Raw genomic sequence first — 18,874 nt, forward strand, 5'->3', positions numbered from 1 at the left:
CACACGCACGCAGAGCCCTCGTAAGGGTGCTGCCGAGGGACAAACGGCTGTGGAACGCGTTGGCCCAACGAGAATGATATATGTGGAGACTGGGTGTTTAATTTCATAGTCCACTCCAGTTATTTTTTAAGCAGCTGCTTCTCATCCTTATGGTTAAGTTTTTCCAGTGTACAAGGCCATCGAGTCCAACCCCCTGCTTAATGCAGGAATCCACCCTAAAGCAGCCCTGACAGATGGTTGTCCAGCTGCCTCTTGAGCCCACAACCTCCCTAGGTAACTTCCATTGTCGTACTGCGTACTTTGTTAGAAGATGTTTCTTTTCCCCAAAATTGCATAAAAGTGGAGCACCTGGCCTATTGTTTCTGATATTACTCAGATGTATTATTTGTTTCTTAAGGGGTCTGATGGTTTTTCCCATGTAAAATTTTGGACACTTACATTGGATGGCATAAATTATATCAACACTGTTGCAAGTTGAAAAATGTCTTAGGGTATATGTTATATACCATTGGATGGATTTTTTAATGTAGTTCTAGATGTGTATTTGCAATAGTTGTTTTTAAATGGATATTGTCTGTTTTTGTTTGTTTTTTATGCTTTTTATGGTTTTAAATTTTGTATATTTCTTTTTAATGTTCACTGTTTTTAACTTTTGTAAACCACCTGGAGAGCTTCGGCTATGGGGCGGTATATAAATGTTAATTTATATAACATTAATTTATGGGAATTTATGGGAACATTAATTTATATTAACATTTATATAAATGTTAATTTATATAAATGTTAATTTATATATGTTCGTGGCCTGTTACACTCTGGGCCAGGGCGTGAGATAGTTGAACCCTCGGTAGCACGCTGTGACGAGTTTGCACGGCACTTTGAAGATAAAGTCGCTCAGATTCGTCATGAATTGGACACCACACTTAATGCAGCACCACTAGTAGAGGCGTTCAGAGCGCCGTCCGGCTCAGTTTTATTGGATGAGTTTCAGTTATTGAGGCCCGAGGATGTAGACAAGGTGCTTGGCCAAGTCCGGTCGACCACCTGTGTGCTTGACCCTTGCCCCTCGTGGCTCATTACATTAAATAAGGAGGGGATCGCCGGCTGGGTCCAGGAGGTTGTAAATGCCTCCTTGAGAGAGGGAGTGGTGCCGGCCTCTTTAAAAGAGGCGGTAATTAGACCACTCCTGAAGAAGCCTAATCTGGACCCAGAAGATGTTAACAACTACAGGCCGGTGGCAAATATCCCTTTCCTGGGCAAGGTGCTTGAGCGGGTGGTTGCAGGACAACTCCAGGCACTCTTGAATGAAACGGATTATCTAGATCCATTTCAATCGGGTTTCAGGCCTGGTTTTGGAACGGAAACTGCCTTGGTCGCCCTGTGGGATGACCTCTGTCGGGAGAGAGACAGGGGGAGTGCAACCCTGTTGGTTCTCCTGGACCTCTCAGCGGCCTTCGATACCATCGACCATGGTATCCTTCTGGATAGGTTGTCTGAGCTGGGAGTTGGAGGTACTGTGTTGCAGTGGTTCCGCTCCTACTTGGATGGCCGATTCCAGAAGGTGGTGCTGGGGGATTATTGCTCTGTGCCGTGGCTCCTAAGCCATGGGGTTCCGCAGGGCTCTATTTTATCCCCTATGCTGTTTAACATATACATGAAGCCGCTGGGGGAGGTTATCCGGAGATGTGGACTGAGGTGTCATCAATATGCGGATGACACCCAGCTCTACCTTTCCTTTTCATCAAACCCAGGTGAGGCAGTGACTGTTCTGAACCAGTGCCTGGGCACGGTAATGGACTGGATGAGGGCTAACAAACTGAGACTCAATCCAGACAAGACGGAGGTACTGTTAGCGGGTGGTTCATTTGTCCGGCAAGGTGATGTTTGCCCTGTCCTGGACGGGGTTGCACTCTCCCTAAAGGATCGGGTCCGTAGTTTGGGGGTGCTCTTCGATCCAGAACTGTCACTTGAGGCACAGGTGAACTCAGTGGCAAAGAGCACCTTTTATCAGCTTAGGCTGATATACCAACTGCGGCCTTATCTGGACAGTGATAGCCTAGCTACAGTTATCCATGCTCTGATAACCTCTCGTTTGGATTACTGCAATGCGTTATACGTGGGGCTGCCTTTGAAAACGGTCCGGAAGCTTCAGCTGGTACAAAACAGGGCAGCCCGTTTACTAACAGGGACTGGCTGGCGAGATCACATTACGCCAGTCCTTTTACAACTTCATTGGCTGCCAGTCCAGGTCCGGGCCCGATTCAAAGTGCTGGTATTGACATTTAAAGCCCTAAACGGTTTGGGGCCAGGTTATTTGAAGGAACGCCTCCTCCCATATGTACCTACTCGGACCTTAAGATCATCTACAGGGGCCCTTCTCCGTGAGCCCCTGCCAAACGAAGTGAGGCAGGTGGCTACTAGGAGGAGGGCTTTCTCCGCTGTGGCACCCCGGTTGTGGAATGAGCTCCCCAGAGAGGTCCGCCTGGCGCCTACACTGTACTCCTTTCGTCGCCAGCTGAAGACCTTTTTATTCACTCAGTATTTTAACACTTAATTTTAACTTAAATTTAAATTATACTGTTTTAACTCTGTATTCTAACCTTATATCAATTTTGCTGCGTGGTTTTATCCTGGTTGTGCTTTTTATATTGTATTTTGTATTTGTATTTTTAACTTGTTGGTTGTTTTATGATGGTTTTAATTTTTGTGAACCGCCCAGAGAGCTTCGGCTATTGGGCGGTATAAAAATGTAATAAATAAATAAATAAATAAAATTAATAATAATAATAATAATAATAATAATAATAATAATAATAGCTACAAAGTCCACATGGGTGATGGCCCCTAGGCGTGGTTGCACCTGTTAAAATGTTAGATTGGGCATTCCCTGTGCTCATTGAAATCACTCCTGACCAGCATATCTCTGATATTCCTTCTGAAAGAAACTAAAGGCCTGTCCTGACAACCAGGAATATGTTGTAAGATATGGCAGTGTTTTCTTATGCTTCCTTACAGGTGATTTGTGACATAATTATATGTCAAACTGAAGTTGGTCCATTTTGAGAGTGTTTTTTTCTGTTCTCTCAAAAGATCAGCTCATGGTTTTTTATCTGCCCTGTTGAAATTTTGGTAAATCACTCTTGCTGGGTAGCTCCCACCTCTCAGTTGTTTGAACAATGTGCAAGATTTCTGACTGAACTCTGTATCATTGGAGCAGTTACGCCTGAGCCTTGAAAACTGCCCACATGGGAAATTTTCCCTAAGCGAATTGGTGTGGCAACTATCGAATTTCAAATATGCTGTGACATCCGTAGGCTTTTTATAAACCGAGGTCTTGAGCTGTGGTCCCTCCTTTCTCACTTTTAAATCTAAAAAGAGGATTTTCAGGCTCTTTTAATGGATGTCAAATTTGATGTTTACATCTTTTGAGTTGACCCATGTGGTAAAAGCATACAAACCTTTATTCCCAAGTAAATTGTACTGCCACTTTGAGAATAAAGGGTGCTGCTTTTATGCATGTGCAGAGTGCACATGCATAAAAGTGCACATGCATTTAGTTTCTCTTCACTAAATCCCCATGATGCCCCAAGGAAGAGACCTGTCTTTTTGCTGCTATTATGTGAAACACTGCACACACAGACAGTGTTATATTAATTTAAGATATAAATTAAAATTATATTTACAAATGTTATATGCATGTAATTCTATAAATACAAATGTAACTAGGGTTAAAGAATAGAAATTTCAGATTCACTACATCAGAGTAGATTCCCACACACTGCTGCCCATTCCGAGAACACTGTTAAGTAAAGGAGAATTACACCTTTAGTTGACACAGATCAGAGTGTAGGGATGTGTCCGGTATAGGGAGTGAAGGATGGATGCTTTAATTTGTATATATCCCGTAAAGCTATGGCAAGCAAAGAATGACAAACCCAGGGATTAACTTCTGTGGAGCACATTACAGTGCTTTGTGCCTCAACGATTCCAGAGATTCTGCTACACAGCAAATCCACGATGTTTATAATACGAACTAAGCAACAGAGGATGAAATGTACAAAGCAGTTAAGTCAATTGTACTTGGATTTTTATATTGTACTTTTTATATTGTATTGTGTATTTGTGCTTTTAACCTGTTGATTGTTTTACTATGATTTTAATTTTTGTGAACCACCCAGAGAGCTTCGGCTATTGGGTGGTATAGAAATGTAATAAATAAATAAATAAAAAATAAATAAATAAATTATAGTTTGGTCTTGCTCAGTAGAATGGCCTAGTATGACATACAAAACTGGGTCCAGCTCCAGCTGGGAGCCCCCTCCCTCCTGCCACCAACTGTCTGCAGAGGCCACCAGTGAGGGAGGAAGCAGCAGCCAGGCACCTCTCCACCGTGCCTGGGTCCAGCTCCAGCTGAGAGCCCCCTCCCTCCTGCCACCAACTGTCTGCAGAGGCCACCAGTGAGGGAGGAAGCAGCAGCCAGGCACCTCTCCACCGTGCCTGGGTCCAGCTCCAGCTGGGAGCCCCCTCCCTCCTGCCACCAACTGTCTGCAGAGGCCACCAGTGAGGGAGGAAGCAGCAGCCAGGCACCTCTCCACCGTGCCTGGGTCCAGCTCCAGCTCAGAGCCCCCTCCCTCCTACCACCAACTGTCTGCAGAGGCCACCAGTGAGGGAGGAAGCAGCAGCCAGGCACCTCTCCACCGTGCCTGGGTCCAGCTCCAGCTGGGAGCCCCCTCCCTCCTACCACCAACTGTCTGCAGAGGCCACCAGTGAGGGAGGAAGCAGCAGCCAGGCACCTCTCCACCGTGCCTGGGTCCAGCTCCAGCTGGGAGCCCCCTCCCTCCTGCCACCAACTGTCTGCAGAGGCCACCAGTGAGGGAGGAAGCAGCAGCCAGGCACCTCTCCACCGTGCCTGGGTCCAGCTCCAGCTGAGAGCCCCCTCCCTCCTGCTGTCACCTGTAACTGCTGAACTTTCCAACTAAGATTGTAGTGCCTGAATTTGCTTTCCTTTCCCCCCTCCTCCTCCTCCCTCCCATTCCCCTTTCCTTTTGTGTCATGTCTTTTAGATTGTAAGCCTGTGGGCAGGGACTGTCAAGAAATACTTTTGTAAGCCGCCATGAGAGCCTTTTTTGGCTGAATGGCGGCATAAAAATCCTTAAATAAATAAATAAATAAATAAAATAAAACTACTAGCACAAGCTTCTGTATGCAAGTGCTCCTGTCTTGGTCAGAACATGCCGCAATTACATTTTAACTTTAATGTAATGCACCCACTGGAGCTATCAATGGATTAAAAACATTTTACTTAAATATTACTCATGTAATTTATAATTGCATTTAAATACATTTGCATATTACCAAAACCTCATTTTAGACATTAAGAAAATATTAAATGGTTTCATATTGTCTTTCATGAAAATATAAAAGACATATTCATATTTCATTAATAGCTGTAATTTCTCAACAGGTGGCACATTTGCTGCAAGACGATGTGTACTTCAGAAACCTATGCTCATGAGTCTGGAGATATCTCCAGACAGATATAGGAATGTGGAGAATTTTGATGGTTAGCAAGGCTATGCCCACCGGACATCACATTCCCACCACCTCTGCCCCCCACAGACCACACATTGGAGAAAAACGTCTGCAAATGGGAATCCACATTATGGCAGGAGCCCTACACATGTCCACCAAGATCTCTTCTATGGATGTTTCCCCCAGATATCGGGGGGAGGGGAGCAAGTGTGGCCCTGCTCTCCCCTCCACATGAATAGGACTGAAATACGGCTCTTGTGTATAATAGATAGATGGGGGAGAGGAGTTCTTGTAACATGTCCAAAGAATTCCATTCAGAAAAATGAAAGAATGGCAGGAAAGTGGGTGGGGGTGGGGGGTTCTCATGATACACTGGGAAGACAGAGGAAAGAAGACATTGTTACTGATTTCACTAGGTTAGGAGTGAGCAGCTTGTGGCACTCCAAATGTTGTGGGACTGCAACTCCCATCTGCCCTAGCCTGTTAGGGTAAAAAACCCAACCAGAAGGGAGGGAACAGGAAAACCAGACAAGTCCAGATTCAGTGACCATTTTTATTGAACTACATGTGTAGGAGGAAACTCACCCTCGACGGATTGAAGACGAGCTTCTCTACCCATCATCCACAACCAACATCTTTTATAAAATTCCATGCCCCTCCTGATGAGCTCATGGCTCATTCCCTCCTCCCATACCTTATAGATTGCAGAGTTATACATTTTCCATAAAGGAAACTATTTCTAACAGCTAAGCAATACATAATATTGTGCCAACTATGCCCTGTTTATGTAACTTACTGTGCCAGATAAGCCCCCCATGCAAGCGCGGGCGAAGCTAACTTTGCTGACCATTGGAGCAAGAGTGCCAGAGTGTCTAGAAATATGGAAGCTCAAATCCTGTGACCCAAGGCCCTGGTAGCTGCGGTTTAGGAAGTTTTTACCCTTGACCAGGCAGAATAGGGACTTGCTCTTAGAAAGTGCAGAGCAACCTTCAGCAACTTGCCAACTGCATTTCCGTCTTTATTAAATGGAAAGGGGGAAGGGAGGGGTTTGGTTGCCCGGCTTTGAGTGCTTGGTATACTTTTTCCCAGAAAAGGGGTCTTTTGAGTGGGGGTCCTTTTGGCCCATCCTAACAAGCCAACGGTGAGGGATTATGGGAATTGCAGGCCAACAACTGCTGGAAGGCCACAAGTGGCCCACCCTTGCAGTAGGTGGACAGGAAAGGTTGTGAAAAGAGGAGAGAAAAGGACTTATATGAATATTAAGATATAGGGGATAGAGGTTTTACACTTGGTGTCTGAAGGTTTAGAAAATCCCTGACAATGCAATCGCTTGAAAATCGAGTAAGTGCTGAGAGGCCATCCTTTTCTTAGATTAATGGTTTGCTAATAGTCCAGGAAGATCAGTTAATGTTTCATCCATGGGAGCTAATGACAGAAGCTCTCTACACTGCTGAGAATCTATCTCCATCTTATGGAATGTTGATACTCTCCAGCTAATGACAATGGAGAGAGAAACAATTTGGAGCAAGTTTGGAGTTCACTTTTGGAGAGAAGAAGAGTTGTGAGCTGGGTGAAGTTGAAGCACCTTTTCAATGCATTTAAAAGAAAGAAACAAAGATAATCTAAAGTTTCTCAACTCAGCCTTTATCCAATAATTGAAACTTAGATTTTCTGTATCAGGTTGATTTTGAGACCTTTTCTCCTGCCCTATTTTGTCATTTACCTCTGAGGTAAAGGACTAAGTGGGAATGAACATGAGGAACAGCCTGTGAACAGAATGTTTACACTGGGTGAATAAAGCCATGTCAAAATCAATTCTCCAACATGTCTAGTTGCCATAATCCAGGCCTTCCTGCAGTTGTCATAGATCACAGAAAGCACCATTCTGAGCAAGTGAATTGAGGATGTACTTCCTAATTTGCTCCAAAGAGCATAACAGCCATCTTTCTAAAAGAGAAAAGAAAAGATTGATCTCTAGTTCATGAAAAACCAGCAAGGCTTTGAAGGCAATGTCATCTCATCACAATTGCAGATCCGTTGGTCTCCAAAGCTATCCTTCTCTTTCATCCCCCTGAACTCTTTTGGGGAAGGGAACTGCAAATCAACTCTGTCTCTCAGTATTACGTTCTGAAAGTTGTATGTGACTCTTTTAAACTCCTTTGATAAATAGCATTGGGGTGTCGATATCCTTCATTTCTTGCTGCTGTTGTATCTTACTAATAAGCTTTTAATATTATTATTATTATGCTCTATGTTTACAATTTGGTTTTCTTCATTATGTCTCATGGTCAATAGACTATGGGAGGGGGCATAGCACAGTGGTAGAGCACATACTTTGGATGCAGAAGGTCCCAGGTTCAATCCCCAGCATCTCCAGGTAGGGCAAGAAAAACTCATGCGTAAAACTCCGGAGAGCTAATACTGGCCAGTGTCAACAGTACTTGGGCTAGATGGACCAATGATCTGACTCAGGATAAGGCTGCTTCTTATGTTCCTGTGAGTATTAAGAGTCAACCTTTTTTCAGACAGCTTCCCAGTGGAGGTGACATTAATTCCAAAGGAACCTGGTATTGAGGTGCTCATTTGAACCACCAGTAGAGCTCATATGTGCAGTAGGATGCCTCACAAATAATTATCCATAAGTGGATTAGCTTCATGCTGCAATGAGTCTCTGTTCTTGTAAACGTCTAGGTAACATGGCACATGGTGCAATCAGCTATTTCCAATGGATTGCTATAAGAGTTCTAGGTATTGTGCAGGATCCAAAGGTAACCACCTGCACATGGCCAGCCCTACCAATTCTGTTCTGTGAGTGGCACCCACTGCATGTGGAATGGAGATTTAGCACTTCCAGGGGCAATCCAAAACATGCATAAATGCTCGTTTCTGGAACGGGGCAGACTGGCGGAGCGTGCACAGCCTCGATAGCCATAGCTCCTGCTGCCCCCAAGATGCAGCAGAGGTGAACAAAGAGCCTGGAAAGGCAAAATAGCTCTGAAATCCTATGAGCAGCGCTAAAATTCTGCACACGTGGCCATGAAGACAATATCCAATTCTCGTACAGTTGCAGCAATACATGTTGGCGTGTGTCTCAGAAGGACTTTATCAACACTGAATATACTGTGTGGCTTTCATTTAACGTGTGCCCATGGTGAAGTGATTGTGCTGTCAAAAATACTGGCACAAGGCTGCCTCTGAAACCAAGGGGCCTGCAGTGTAGACTACCAAAGGCTGATGTTACTGTAGAATGTCCAGAGATTGGGGGCCAGAGCCTGACAGTTCCATGGAGCGGTAAGCTTTTTTCTCTGCTCCTGATAAGGAAGCCTAGAAGCGCATTTATCTCCATTTAATTGGCATAAAATGTGAGTACTATTTATGAAAAAGATTTGTGAAATCTTTCTGCATTTGGAAGAGGTTGAAACGTCTCTCAGAGAGCTGTAAAAGGAGCTATAATCTTTAGTTTCGCTTTTGGATAACAACGCAGCTTCTCAGCTCCAAACGCAGCTCCAAAGGGGGAGTTTCTTAAGTTGAAAATCAGCTTTAATGGAATGCAGAGACAGTAAACTAATCATTACCTAAGTGAAATAAATTAGTCGCGTTAAAATAATTTACTGGGCGAAGGAAGGGTCGTAAAAGTTGTAGATTGTTGGATTGATTGACTTCCGCCCAGTAATTAGTAGAGCGACGGGAGACTTCATGCCAAAGAAGAAAAATAATAAAAACAAAAAACCTATTTGGACAAGAGAAAAGTCACACCCCTCAGATAATTCAGCAGCAAGATTAACAAAGCTAGAGAGCGGTCAGGATGGAACGGATTTAAACGGTGTGGAGGCTCAGCACGGAGACGAAATGGCGGCAAAAGCTGGCAAGGAGCCAAAACCAGCACTTGATGAATTGCAGGCCAATTTGAAAGAGTTTATTAAAGGTAATGATGAAGCAATGCTCCAAGAAATGAAATCGATCAAAGAAGAAGTTATTAAAAAATGCAAATGCTTCAAACCTCAGTAGTAAAAGTTGAGAAGGATGTGGCAGAGATTAAAACAGAAATTAATCAAATATCAAAGCAAGTGGATTTGAACAAACAACAAATAACCCAGCACAATATGAAATTTGACCAGCATGAGTTGAGGTTGATTCATTTGGAAGACTAATCAAGACGAGCAAATCTTCGAATTAAAAATTTCCCAGAAATGCAAGGAGAAAATTTGAGAATAAGTGTTTAAGGATGGTTCAAAGTAGGGATGTGCTCCGCTCCGATTAGGAGCGTAGAAGCAGTAGCGGATTGGCCTGCTCCGCCTTACCCAGAGGCGGAGTAGGAGCGGACCGCGGACCCCCTAGAAGCAAGGCGAAGAGAAGCGACCATTTTTCGGAGCTCCGAGTTCAGGCGGAGCGCTCCGGTCGCCATCTTGAAAACATTTCGCCATAGGATTGCATTGCGGGAAATAATCGCGCATAACTACGTTGTTTTTGAAGCTATCATTCTGGAAATTCTTGTGCACAGAGAGTCGTGGATGGGGGTCATTTTGAGACCACTCTCAACTTTCTGCGTGCTGTGGTTCACGTGCAATATTTTTTTAAAAATTGGGTCAACCGCGCGGCTCAAACTGCGTTTCGGCTTTTCGCCCATAGGATTGCATTGAGGGAAAGAATCGGGGATAACTGGGGGGGGGTTTAAGCTATCGTTCTGAAAATTCTTGTGCACAGAGAGTCGTGGATGGGAGTCATTTTGAGACCACTCTCAACTTTCTGCGTGCTGTGGTTCACGTGCAATATTTTTTAAAAAATCGGGTCAACCGCGTGGCTCAAACTGCATTTTGGCTTTTCGCCCATAGGATTGCATTGAGGGAAAGAATCGGGGATAACTGGGGGGGGTTTAAGCTATCGTTCTGAAAATTCTTGTGCACAGAGAGTCGTGGATGGGGGTCATTTTGAGACCACTCTCAACTTTCTGCGTGCTGTGGTTCACGTGCAATATTTTTTTAAAAATCGGGGTTTGGGTTTTTTTTATTTATTTTTTTATTTTTTTGGAAGCGATGACAGGCACATTCAACTCCCAATCCTGATGAGAATTGATCTCCTCAGAAAGCATCCTCCTCCAATCCCAGCGTTGGAGGGGGGACTAAGGCAGACCCACCCTGAGAACTTTCTGTTTTGTGTCTCTTTGTGGGTTGGCGTTCGTGGAGGGAACACTTAGTTAGTTAGTGCTCCTGCTTTGGACTTTGGAGATAGATTAGGATAGGTTTAGTTTGGCGCGTGTGTGTGTTTGTTTGCTTCTTTCTGACTTGTAGCTTAGTTTGCCCTGTGTTTTCCCCTTACTTTGATTTAATATAAACTTTATCTTTGAATTTTGGAGTGTGTGGTTGGGTTGGTTGCCCCCCCCTTCCCTGTATTAAAGCCTGACTGTTCTGCTTTTGTGAAAGCTTTCTTTTGAAAGCATACACACACTTTTTGTCCCATTTCCCTACATTTATATTCTTAAACATATTTTATTATATTCTTTCACATAGTCCATTAGTATATATTCTCATACATATTATATTAGTATTCATATTTTGTTCTTCTTATAGTAGTGGTTGGTTCTTTTTCCCCCTCCCCTCTCTTAAATCCTGATTGTTTCCTTCTATCTTCTATATACCAAATATACCAAAAAAATTGGATTCTCTTTTTCTTCTCTGTGTAACTTGGACAGAGTGGGCTGCTTTTGTCAAGTTCAACAGGCAGCCACAGATTGAGCATTTTGGGGAAAGCATACGCACACCATTTCCCTATTCTTAAACATATTATATTATATTCTTTTACATAGTCTTAGTAGTCTATTAGTATACATTCTCATACATATTAGTAGTAGTATTCATATTTTGTTCTTGTTATAGTAGTGGTTGTCCCATTTCTTGTCCCATTTCCCTACATTTATTAGTAATATTCTTAAACATATTATTATATTCTTGTAGATATTCTTAGTAGTATATATATATATATATATATATATATTAGTATATTCTCATACATATTAGTAGTAGTATATTTTATTGTTCTTGTCCCATTTCCCTACATTTAAACATATTATATTCTTCTTATACATATTCTTAGTAGTACCTTATACATAGTATTAGTAGTATTAATATTTTGTTAGTCATCATGAAAAGAGGAAGCAGGCGTGCTGAAAGCAGCAAGGCTCAGTCTGCCAGCAGTAAGCAGGCTTCCTCTCCTCCTGTGAAACTCAAACGGGCAACTCCTTGGCTGACTGCTCCAAAACAGAAGCAGGACAAGCAGCAGGCAGAGCCACTCTCTTCTGCAACTTGTGCCCGGCGTTCTCTTTTTGAGGGTGGGAATGGGAAAAGTGCCCGTTTGCAAGAGGCACGTGGCAGCAGTGCCATTAGAGGAGGAGGAGTATCCCCAACTTCTTCATTCTCCTTTCAGCCCACGAGCCCGATGATGGACCTAGACGAGGTCCTCAGCACAGTGGAGGGGGGGGAGGAGGAGGAGGCGGTGGGCCTCCAGGATGTGGGGGCTGAGGAGGAGCAGCAGCAGGCCGAGGCTCTCTCCCCAGTCTCATCCCACACCCCTGTTTCTGTGGCAACACCAGAGAGCTCAGGCGGGCAATTGGTGGTGTCACCACGGAAACGAAAGACAAGCATCGTGTGGGACCACTTTGAGTTGGGAGCGGATCCCCGCTTTGCTGTCTGTCGCCACTGCAAACTCAGCCTAAGCAGGGGTTCATCGACAGGGCATTATGGAACCAGCAGCATGAAGATGCATCTTCATAGGCAGCACCAGGCGATCTTGCTGGGGAAAGAGGCGGGCAAGGCGACTGGTTCCAAGGGAAAGCCGAAGGCTGCTGCTGGCACTGCCACTCTAAGCTCTCCATCTCCCATCCCCACAAGGGTTAGGCAGGCAACCCTGCAGGACATGGGGTGGGGGAAGTATTGACCCACAAGATGGCGTTTTCCAATGCCCACCCAGGGTGCTACTGTGTTGGGGCATCTGCCGGGACTGACTCCTCCCCAATACTAGATCTATGACATGTCACTCTGCCTGCCCCTCTGCTAGCCTGTCCTCCTCGGTGACCGACTCGCTGGGATGGTTTGCGTTTGCAATGCGTGACTAACTGCAGTGCTGGCTTAGAAACCAGCCATCACTTCCTTGTGCCCCCAGAAATGCCCGCAGCCTGCCTGCCTGCCTGCCCGCCTGCCCGCCTCCCCCGGGGTGCTGCTGTGGTGGGGCATCTGCCAGGACTGACTCCTCGCCTACTCTGCCTGCCTCTCTGCCCGCCTGGTGCCTGGTTTGCTCCCAATCGTCCTCCTCTGTGCCCCTCAAGGCGTAACTGCTGGCTTAGAAAGAAATAACCAGCCATCTTTGCCTCACTTTGCGCCCACTTATGGGTTGGTTTGCTATGTGTTAGTGCTCAAGCCATCCTTGCGGCACTACAATGCATGCTGCCTGCCTGCTTTCCCTCCCTTCTCCCCTTCCCGCCTTGCAGCGATGGTGTATGTGTCTTGCTTTGACTAAGGGGAGAAGTCCTTCCTGTTTGGTTATTGTGCCAGAACTTTTCTCTCTCTGGAACTCTGTTTGTGCTCAGAAACAAACACACATCACGCAGGTCTTACACAGCAGAGCTGGTTTATTTCCTTCAGGCTTCTGTGCAGTTCAATTCAGATCAGTTCAGATCAGCACACTGAGGCATACACAGAGAGCAGTGATCATAGAGCAGTGATCAGAGAGCAGTGATCAGTTCCATTTTACACAAGTGAGAAACTATATACAGATCTACACAATTCTTATCTACATTACATACAGCTGTGATGAGGCTAACTTAGAATCTTGGCAAGGTTCCCAGAACAGCCTCTATCTCAAGGTAATTGCCCACAGATAGACTTTCTCTGTTTAACCCTGAGATAGCCATACACACACAATTTTAATGACTAAGCAAGTATTTCTTTTCATATACTTAACAGTCCTCCTCTTGCGCATGTTGTTTAAATTGTGTTACAATCTGAGACCCAGCTTTAAAAGCATCTCTTTGTGTTTTACCATTGATACTGGTTTTGTGAATAAATCAGCCAACATCATTTCAGATGGACAATATTCAAGCTTAATCCAGCCCTTCTGAATTATATCTTTCACATGAGAATAACGAACATCCACATGTTTAGTTCTTGGTTTACACTTTTCAGATGTAGCCATACTAACACATGCCTGATTATCCTCAAATATGGTTACTGGTGTCTCAATTTCCAACCTTAGATCAGCAAATAATTGTTTATACCACTCAATCTCATTACAAGCCAGAGATAAGCTGATATATTCTGCTTCTGCACTAGAGGTTGCTACACAATTTTGTTTTCTTGTATACCAATCAATCAAGGATTGATTGTAAAAGAATGCTGCTCCACTGGTAGACTTTCTATCAATTGCGTTAGCCCAGTCAGCATCTGCATAAACACAGAAATTTCCATCTTTGTGTGTAGATATTTCCAATTTGTAATTGATTGTACCTTTTAGATATCTCAATACACGTTTTACAGCTGTCCAATCAGTTACAGAAGGTTTTGTCATTTTTCTGCTTAAAAGATTTACAGCAAATGTAATATCTGGTCTACTTAGGTTTGCTAGATAAAGTAAACTTCCAATCACACTCTGATATTTCTGTATGTCTTCCATTTCAGTACTGTCTGTCTGATTTTGAAAATCAGTGACCATAGGAGTGGCAACAATTTTACAATTCTCCATGCTGTGTTCTTCCAGCAATTTTTTAATTTTGCCACTTTGTTCAATCAGAAATGACCCTGTGTTAGAATCTTTTGAAATTTGCATTCCCAAATAACTTTTCACTGAACCAAGGTCTTTTAACTCAAAATGTCTTTGCAGCTGGTTTACAAATGTGTTTTTCTGTTCTTCTTCATTAAAAACCAGTAACAAATCATCTACATAAATCAGCAAATACACTACATTTGAACCATCCTGTTTTGTGTACAAACAATGATCAGCTTTGCTTTGTTTAAAACCCATTTTGATCAATACATTGTCCAGTTTCTTATTCCAACACCTTGCTGCTTGCCTCAAACCATATATGGATTTTTTCAATTTACAAACTAACCCTGGATTTTTAACAAAACCTTTTGGTTGAGTCATGTAAATTTCCTCAGTTAAATCTCCATATAAGAAAGCTGTTTTGATGTCAAAATGAAATACATTCAATTGTTTTTCTGCTGCAATTTTTAACAAAAGTTTTACACTTGAGTATTTTGTTGTAGGTGCATAAACTTCTTCAAAATCTATTAGATATTTTTGAGCAAATCCTCTTGCTACCAATCTTGCTCTGTAACGTTCCACCTGTCCTTTCTCATTTTGTTTTACTTTGAATACCCATTTACAGGTAATGGCTTTACGACCTTCAGGTAAAGGTACTAGCTCCCACGTTTCATTTTTTTCCATTGCTCTGATTTCCTCTGACATTGCTTCATGCCAGCCCTGAGCTTCTGTAGGTTCCATTTCCTGAATTTCCTCAAATGAAGTAGGTTCATAGGCTATTAGTAAAGCTCTATGAGAAACCTGTTTGCTTTGGTATTCATCTGAATAACGAATTGGAGCTTTGCGTTCCCTTTCTGGTCGCTTTGGCATAGTTACAGGCATAGTTTCCTCCTTTACAGTTTCTTCCCCCTCCATCTCTTGCTGAGATTGTTCAGGAATTTCTTCTGTTTCTACAGCTTTCTGTTCTACAGGCAAACTTACATACTGTTTTGTTTCCTGCATTTGTTCATGAAAAACTACATCTCTGCTCACAATTACACTTTTGTGATATGGAGACCACAAACGATAGCCTTTTGTTTGTGTATCATATCCCAACAGTTTACATTCCAAACCTCTTTGAGCTAGTTTTCCTGGTCTGTTTTCTTTCTGAATATAAGCAAAACATTTACTTCCAAAAACCCTTATATGTGACACTCTAGGTTTTCTTTTGTAAAACATTTCATATGGAGTTTTTTCATGTACAGAGTGGTAAAGCCTGTTTAACAAATAATTTGAGGTGGACAAAGCTTCTGCCCAGAACAGGTTAGACAATCCTGACTCTTTCAATAGAGCTCTTAACATGTTCTGCAAGGTTCTGTTTTTCCTTTCTGCAACTCCATTTTGAAATGGTGAATATGGAGCAGTAAGGTCATGTTGTATACCCTCATCACTGAGGAATTTTTTAAATTGGTTGCTAAGAAATTCACCTCCCCGGTCCGTTCTTAGATTAGCTATAGGTTCTTTAAATCTATTTTTACTCCACTTAACAAAGGCTTTGAACTTTCCAAAAGTTTCACTCTTCTGTTTTAACACATACACAAATCCAAATCTACTGTAATCATCAACAATAGACAAGAAAAATCTGTTTCCTCCTTGACTTGTCTCAAAAGGACCTGCAAGATCTGCATGAATTAATTCAAAAATTCTTTTTGTTGTTCTCTCACTATGTTTTGGAATGTTTGACTTATGACACTTGGTTTCACTGCATACATTACATTCTACATAGTTAGAACATGGTTTGATTTTCACCCCTTCACACAATTCTGGGATCTTAGAAATTGTTTTATAGTTAGCATGACCAAACCTTTTATGAGTTAAATGGATACACTCTTGGTGTGGTTTGCAATTGGCTATTGTTTTTGTTGTGACTTTGCTGGCTACAACTTCATTTTCTGTACAAGTATTAATCACATACAAAGATTCTTTCATTATTCCCTGCACACACACCTTGTTTCCCTGTTTTATAGTACAATTTTCTTCAGTAAAACAAACCTCATACCCCATTTCTGTTAACTGAAACACACTTAGAAGGTTTGTTTCCAATTCTGGTACATATAAAACACTTTGTAGTTCAACTCCCAGACAATCAAAATATACATTACCCACACCACAAATCTGGATTTTTGTTCCATTTGCAAGGGTAACACACTTTTGCTCTGAAGTAGAAGTTTCCAAGGTTACAAATGAAAGTTTGTCTTTTGCCATACTTATTGAAGCCCCAGAGTCCAAAAACCAAGGATTCATTGTCTCTTTGACTCTTGCTAGAAGACACTTCTTTGTTGATTCAGCTTCATTCATGTTGTTTTCTTCTCTCCACTTTGCTGTTGACTGCTTTTTCTTCTTGTTGTTGCAATCCCGCCTTAAGTGTCCTGTGGAACCACAGTTAAAGCATTTCCTTGCCTTTAATGCAGCCACCACGTCAAAAGTTTTATGGCTTTGTTGAAATTCAGCCACAGGATGTTTAAGGCTCTGTTGTTTTGAAGCTTGTCTTCTTTCATAGGTTTCCAGTAGTTTTCCAGCTACATACTCGAGGGTTAAATTTTTCTCCTCTTGACTTTCCATCATGGTGACAACCGCGTCGTACGATGAATCAAGACTTGACAAAATCACATAGACTTGGTGTATAGTTGTAAACTCCATCCCTCGTGCCCTGAGTTGATTGAAGATTTCTCTCATGCTTTTCAAATGGTTTGACATAGACTCCCCTGGTTTCAGCTTCATTCCATACAGTTTCCGGGTTAGAATTACTTTACTGCCCGCTGTTTCTCTTTGATATACAGCTTGTAGCGCATTCCAGCACTCTTTTGATGTATTCAAAAACCGAATGAAGGAAATTTGAGAGTCTTCCACAGCTAATGCAATAATTGCCATTGCTTTTGCATCGTCCTTAAACCATTTAGCATTCTGTGGATCTGCTCTATCTGGTGGATCCTCTGTGACTACATACCACAGTTCAGCCTGAATCAGATACATTTGCATTTTGTAAGACCATAATGCATAGTTAGAGTCATTCAGCTTTTCCAACAATTGATGCAAACCAGACATATTAGCTCCTGCCATTCCCTCTGCTTTAGGAATTGGTATCTCACCGTCCTCCTGCTCAGAGTCCTCCTCAGAGTCAGCCGACTGAGATTCTTCCTCACTTTGCAGCACTGGCTTTAGCTTGATGTCTTCCTTCATCAACAGTTTTCTGTTTTAGCAGACTCCTGGTTCTGATACTGCACCGTTCCCATCAAGTTCTGGTTCTTCTGCCTGGGTTAGGCTGGCGTAGGCTTCCTGGACTGGACTGGGCTGGGCCCATAACCTTTGTTGGGTTATTGTGCCAGAACTTTTCTCTCTCTGGAACTCTGTTTGTGCTCAGAAACAAACACACATCACGCAGGTCTTACACAGCAGAGCTGGTTTATTTCCTTCAGGCTTCTGTGCAGTTCAATTCAGATCAGTTCAGATCAGCACACTGAGGCATACACAGAGAGCAGTGATCAGAGAGCAGTGATCAGAGAGCAGTGATCAGTTCCATTTTACACAAGTGAGAAACTATATACAGATCTACACAATTCTTATCTACATTACATACAGCTGTGATGAGGCTAACTTAGAATCTTGGCAAGGTTCCCAGAACAGCCTCTATCTCAAGGTAATTGCCCACAGATAGACTTTCTCTGTTTAACCCTGAGATAGCCATACACACACAATTTTAATGACTAAGCAAGTATTTCTTTTCATATACTTAACACTTCCTGCGCTCACTTAGACTTTATTAAATTCAATAATCCCTTTTTCAAATGTGCAAGAAGATTTAGGGTTATCTCGTGGCATGTTGGGATTGCCTTGGAACTGGCCCCATTGAGCTGTCTGCAATTGCAACTTTAAATCCCTGACATACTGGAGTGTTCAAATTTCAAAAGTTCCCCTAACATCAGGGGATGATGGGATTGCCTTGAAACTTGGTGTCCATGGGGACACATGCGTAAGCTGTCATGGGACCAAAGGATAGGTTTCTAACGTGCAAATTGACGTAGTTGTAGAATGGGACTTGATTTGGGGTGAGTTAAAAAGTTTAAGCCGCGCCAAAAATCAGGGGATGATGGGATTTGCTTGCAACTTGGCGTGCATGTGGACACATGGATAAGCTCTCATGGTGCCGAGTTTGAGGTTTCTAACATGCAAATTGACGGAGCTATCCCAAGGGGTGTGAATGGGGTGCCCGATTTTCATAAATTCCCCAAAAATCAGGGGATGATGGGATTGCCTTGAAACTTGGCGTCCATGTGGACACGTGGATAAGCTATCATGGTGCCGACTTTGGGGTTTCAAACATGCAAATTGACGTAGTTGTAGAATGGGACAATTTGGGGTGAGTTAAGCCATGCCAAAAATCAGGGGATGATGGGATTTGCTTGCAACTTGGCGTGCATGTGGACACATGGATAAGCTCTCATGGTGCCGAGTTTGAGGTTTCTAACATGCAAATTGACGGAGCTATCCCAAGGGGTGTGAATGGGGTGCCTGATTTTCATAAATTCCCCAAAAATCAGGGGATGATGGGATT

The sequence above is a fragment of the Elgaria multicarinata genome, chromosome 4 (genome assembly GCF_023053635.1).
Source record: "Elgaria multicarinata webbii isolate HBS135686 ecotype San Diego chromosome 4, rElgMul1.1.pri, whole genome shotgun sequence".
NCBI classification, from domain to species: domain Eukaryota; kingdom Metazoa; phylum Chordata; class Lepidosauria; order Squamata; family Anguidae; genus Elgaria; species Elgaria multicarinata.